We start from the raw sequence: 6,194 nt of genomic DNA on the forward strand, positions 1-6,194 counted from the left end.
GAACAGTGATCTCGATTTATAGAGGGTGTGAACATCAGACACGCAAAAGCAGAAAACATAGAGGGACGCTATACAGCATTTATTTCTAGAGAGATCCAATAGTCTTTTGTGAAATTATCCCTTTGCTATGTGCTTCATGTTTTGTGTCTAGGGTCTTTTTTTTTTTTTTACTACACTGGAATACTCAGTAAGCAGAAACAGAATGTACCATTAACTCCACACGTGTGGGAGTTAGAACTTTAAGAACCACGGTTAAGTTTGGAATCTCTGGGGCAGCAGAAATTCAGTCGGCTTGCAGGCTGCTACAGCTCAGAGATAGCTGGGTCTGGGTCCACAAACCGAGAGGTATTAGACGTACCTCTAAATAAGGACCCATTTACCCGATTCATTTTGTGTCTTACCCACATTGTGTGTGCACATGTGCTTACCCTGAGCAAATTAACATCACTGTAGCTAATTAAAGCAGCATTTTGACTGGATTTCAGGAAAAATAATACGGAAAGAGGTCCAGAAATAATGTAACTCCCTGCAAGATGGTCACAGCTCCCACCCCACCCATCAGTGAGGAAGGCCATGGCCCATTGCTACAGTGCCTCTGCTCAGTTAAGTGGGAAAATAGCCGACAGTTAGTAAACCGAGCCTGCAGCCCAGGCTAGGCAGCAAGTGAGTCTGAGGGTCCTGGCTGCCAACCAGGGTAGAGGAGCCAACAATTAAAGGCTCTGGACTGAAACTGGGCAAAGCAGCACTGAGTCTAGGAGGCCCAGGTCCTCAAACAGGGTAAAGCACTAACAGTTGATGGGCTCTGGCCTTCAGTCAGAGCAGAGCCACATGGCAGCCTAGGGGGGGATCAGTTCTCTGGAGGGGAAGACAGCAAAACTGTCTGGCATCCTCGCTCGGATGAACAATAAACCAATGCAGACCTCTTGGCGTAAAGCTGGAGAGGCTCCCACCAAGTAGGCATGTGGTGACAGGGGGACACAGGCCCACCTCACTCCACTGCATCCCCGCTCAGGGCTCCAATAACAGTGGAGTGGTCGGCCATTTTGTCAGTGGAGAATCTGGCTGCAATACTCTGGCTTGCAGTCAGGACCCCAACAGAACCCTGTTCAGCTTCCCTGGGCTCCTTCCTACACTCCCATTTAGGGGGTAGCTGGGTTCCAGTGTCGTTCTGCCAGGCAGCTCCAGCAGTCCTTCTGTGTCTCTGGTGCTGAAGTAGTTTCTGTTGGTTCTGAGCTCCAGCACAGGGTGGGAGATGTCCTGATCTTCTGGCAGCTCTCCTCTTGCCTTTTATATTTCCATTTCCTCTCCCACTCCTCCTCTTCTTCTTACAGGGCAGTTGTGGGTGTCCTTGATCTGCCCACCAGGTGGCAGTTTCACCTCTCTTCCCATCCAACAGGGAGGGAGGCCATGCCCCCTCGCTATACTGCCTTGTAGATTTACATTAGGTGGAATAGAGAAAACAAAGGGCCAGATTTCAGTGGGAATTCTGCACGTAGGGAAACAATCAGACTAGGCATGTAACCTGAATCTTTAGGAGCCTAAAAGCCTTTAAAAATCTGCCCCCTAATGATTAGAAAACAGTACAGGCAGTCCCCGGGTTACATGGATCTGACTTACATCGGATCCCTACTTACAAACGGGGTGAGGGAACCCCGCACTAGCTGCTTCCCCCCAGCAGACCAGGGAGACGTGAAGCTAGTGCCTCCCCCCCCCCCCAGCAGACCAGGGAGACGCGGAGCGGCTTTTCTCAGCAGACACCTCAGCTTGAGAATAAAGGACTGAGGGAAGTGAGGTGTGGGAGAATAAAACTGAGCTCTGGAGAAATGTTTGGCTAGAGTTTCCCCTACAATATGTACCAGTTCTGACTTACGTACAAATTCAGCTTAAGAACAAACCTACAGTCCCTATTTTGTACGTAACCCGGGGACTGCCTGTATTACCATGCAGAAAGCATAGAACTCTGGACCATGGGCATCAGGTATGTAAGGCAGGGGAAGGCTCTTCCTTTCCAAACCGCCAGGTATAGCCCCACCCACACTCTGCCCTCAGAACACCTGCTGTAGGCATTGTGGGGGTGGAGTGTTGCCGCCCCCAGTACCCACTCTCCTGCTGCTGGAGAGGCTGAGCAGTGTCGTGACCTTCCTCCCTCCCCCAGTGCTCCGAGGCAGGGGAGGCTGGGGCCACACCACATGCCCTCCACCTTGAGAGGCAGGACTGGGCTACACAGCACAGTGCACCCTCTTCCCTCCCCTGGTGCTCCAGGACTGGAAAAGCTGGGGTCATGCTGGGAAGTGTGATGCACCCGCCTCCCCCCACTCCAGTGCTCCAGGCCTAGGGAGACTGGTGCCACGCTGCATAACCTCTGCCCTCCTTGGGGCTGGAGAGGCTTGGATGCACGGTGTGGCATGCCCTCCTCCCTCCCCCAGTGCTCTGGGGCTGGAGAGGCTGGGGCCACACTGCACGGTGCAACACAGCCTGCCGCCTGCCGCCTGCCTCCTCCCTCCCCTGAGGCTGGGCTGGGCTTGGCCAGGCCGTGCGGTGCAGTACACCTTTCTCCAGGGCTGGGGAGACTGCAGTGAGTGCACTCCCACACCCCTCCCCTCCCCATGGTTGGAAGAGGGAAGCACGTGGCTCTTCACAGGTTCAGTGCTCTGCTACTATCTCTGGCAGGCTTTTTCATATTTAAGTTAACTAGATCCTCTCCAGCGGAAGCAGCGCCGCAGAACAGGGATAGGAAGAGCTGGGTGGACAGTCAGAGCCAGTGGTGCCCCAAATTTTCAGATGCCCTACGCAACTGTGTATTCTGCGCATGGGTAAGGATGACCCTGGTAGTGTAGACGTAGCCTTAGTCTTCCCCGTGATTTTTGTCTCATGAATATTAGTTCTTGTACTCTTTGGCCAATGTATCACATCTCACACCTCATCATCTCACTCAATCCCACTATCTCAGCAAATACTGCCTCGGCTTTTCTGTGATGCGGCCTATGCGCACCATGACTCTTTTCATGTCAGTTCATAGGCAATCAACTCCATTCTTACTATCAGTACCCACATGAGCACACTCAAGTTGGCAGTGTGAAGTTGTGGTTCTTCTCTCTTCCTCATTGGACAGCATTCCAACCCATATGTCATGGGTTGGATCAAAATCTTCTATGCTTTGCTCTTATTTTTTCTGGAATATTCTTAATGCAGAGCATTCCCTCCACTGCCCTACATTTACACCAAACACTTCCTGCAGCTCCTGACATCAGCAGCCACCTTGATATCACAGCTCAGCACCAACACACAGAATTTAAATTGTTGTACAGACTTCAATACAGTAACATCTAGTTTCATTGGCTTCTCATTTTCCCTCCTACGAAGAGTTGTCCAGGTTGAGGTGTCTTTGGGGATAAGCTTTCGCGCGTTAGAGAATACCACATGACTGGGGTAATCAGGTGAGCTGAGAGACGCGCCAGGCCCCCAGATGAGGTGGGCATCTCTGTGCTCCCAGAAGGGGTGTTGGGCCTTGGGTAGAAGAGGCAGCAGGGTTAGAACAACTGGCTCTCAGAGCCACCTGCACCCTCCCCAGTACTGCCTGGGATTCCAACGGTGATTTATAGAGCTCAGGGATCATGGCAGCCATGAACCCCAGGCTCCTGTGAATCACCAGTCCCCAGGTCAGCTGCCATGCTGTCAGCAGCCCTGGGGGTAATACATAGCTTCTGACAGTTAAACAGCTACCACTTGCCTTTTCATGAGACAGATGTTCTCAACTGAAAGGGTGTGTGTGTGTGTGTGAGAGAGAGAGAGAGAGAGAAAGAAAAATGTTGGAATGTTGGCATCTGGAGCCTTATAGCCAGATTGCTCTGGATAGAGAAGCTGTGGAGCCATTGTAGGGAGGCCAGCTAGAAGAAGGGACTCACATTTCAAAGGAAGAATGGGAGGCATGGCCAGCTAGTTTGTAAAAGTTGTGCCAATCACACATACTTTGTGCATCTTCAGGGGGTATGTCAGTGTGCTGTAAATCCTTACTATGCAAAATCCAACCAGCCTGACTCTCTGGATCCAAAAAGATAGGACTTTAAGGGAGCTATGTTGACTTGCACCAGCTGAGGAACTGTACCAATAGTTTTTAATTGTTGTGATCAAGTTCATTCTTCACCATGGTGGGTCCTGTGCTTTCAGGTAGATTACTGGCCTCAGGGGCTCACAGCAGCCCTCAATTTAGACAGCAGGTTGCTGTTCCTTGAGCTACTCTCATCACTGGTCAACATGGGGGGGGGGGGGAGAAACCAAACTTCATAGTGTTTGCAACTCCCCCTAGTAATAGAAGAAAGAACAAACCCTTGTACCAAAACCAGCCTTGCTAGTACTGAAATGGGGAGCTGGAAACTGACCCCCACCCTGGATTCCAGCCCAGAGACCCTGTAATAGCAGCTGTCTATAATGTCTCTGGTAACAGCTGCATGACAGCTACAAATCTCTGGGCCCCTTACCCAGCATCTTCCTTACCCGAGGCTCTTCCTCCTGGTATCTGTGTGCACTTTTTTTCCTCCCAAACTCTCCTCCACCACCCTTCTTCTCATCAGCTCCTTCCTCACACACTGAGCTACTTAAGAGGAGCTCTTTTAAAACAGTCTCAACTGGTTCTTAATTGGCCCCAGGTGTTCTGATTAGTCTGACTCACTTAACTCTGGAAACCCCCAAATTGGCTCCAGGGGTTTAATTGCTCTGATTGATTCTAGCAAGTTCCTGCTGGTTCTGGACTAGCCCTTGTTAGTTTAACCTGGGAACAGAAATTTATTCAATATAGGGCTCATATACTTTCCTTCGACCACTCTCCTGGACCCTCTGGCTTGACAAAAATCAGTTTCTTTTCTAGGCCCAAATGGATAAGCAGAACTCTTAGAATCATTCAAGTCTCCAATGTAAAACTCACAATTCATCATTTGATTTTTGTTTACTTTAAATATACCACAGTAATCCCTTCACATTTGGTGTTTTATGAACATTCGTGTCTGTAAATGCCTTCTCTGAAATGTCCACAGTGAACAAACCCATTAGATCATTTAAATATCGACTGAATAATCATTGCTGGGGGTGGGGAGCAGAGTGAGAGATAAGGGGAGTTATTTCTGCAGCTCTAGTGCATATCAAGGGACTATATTGGGCAAATCGAGATAAGTGCTAGGTATAGCTAGTAGGTGAGTTCAATCTCATTGAAGATTCTTTAAAGTCTGCTTTAAACCTATGAACATTCAACTAATTAGATAGCTCTTGGCTGAAAATTCAAACACTTCCATAATAATGAAAGATGTGTCATCTCATGCAATGCAATGTCCAAGGAACTGAAAAGTCACATTAATGGCCAAGAGTGTTGGGAGGACCGTAGAACAAAAATTAAGAATTTATATGCTTCTTGCTTCAGAGGGGAGGAGCAGATCATGATTTAAGTAAGAGTGGTTATAAATGTATCAAAGCACCAGCAAGACATTTTAATCACTGGCATTTTATGCTATATGCCCACATGCTCTAAAGGCTTGTCTCTTGTGTGTTATTATCATGAAACTTTGACAAGGTTTGTAACCACGACGATCATTAGCCTTGACGGTCTCCCATTTTGTCACCACTGAAATCAGACTGGCAGATGCAAGCAAGGTAGTTGCCTTGAGCCCCATGTCTTCAGGGCCTTGTGCTAGAATTCACACAAAAAATGGGGTACTAGCTGCCAGTCAGATTTCTTGTGCAGCACAGGTCTCGAGTTGTGCTAATAGTTGTTTTAGTGTTGTTTAGTGATTAAACTGCCTAGCTATAAGCATCTTCAATGCATTAAAAAGGCTTGATGAGATTGTTTCTTATTATTTCGCACTGCACAAACTCCGTAATTTAGCACAGATATGAAAACTTAATATCTGTGCTTATTTCAGTTATGTGGATGTTTTATTTTGCCACACCCCACCTTCAGAGTACCCCTTATCCTGCCTTCCCCCTGCCGGAGCCCACTCCGGTTCTGTCTGCTTCCCGGGGATAGGCCGGGACTCTACGTACCATAAAACTTCCAATAAAAGTCAGGTCTCCAATAAACACTGGGTCTCTAATAGAAACCCGGAGTCTCGGGCAGCCAGGTGCTTAATACAAGCTAGGTCTCTATAAAGGCTGGGATGACAGCAACACATCATTACACCAACTTACTGAAACACAGAATTGACGCA

The 6,194-nt window shown here is 48.6% G+C and overlaps 1 long non-coding RNA gene across 1 annotated transcript; it reads right to left on the bottom strand.

The window, feature by feature from the left end:
* Positions 1-266: 266 nt before the first annotated feature.
* On the bottom strand, positions 267-5,517 carry LOC142826691 (uncharacterized). Its single transcript, XR_012900894.2, has 2 exons — positions 4,495-5,517; positions 267-1,427 (listed from the first exon to the last, which is right to left on the bottom strand). It is a non-coding gene; the product is annotated as an uncharacterized LOC142826691 (long non-coding RNA).
* Between the last annotated feature and the right edge of the window lie 677 nt (positions 5,518-6,194).

Source organism: Pelodiscus sinensis, chromosome 2 (assembly GCF_052426305.1).
Source record: "Pelodiscus sinensis isolate ZL-2025 chromosome 2, ASM5242630v1, whole genome shotgun sequence".
Classification (NCBI taxonomy): Eukaryota; Metazoa; Chordata; order Testudines; family Trionychidae; genus Pelodiscus; species Pelodiscus sinensis.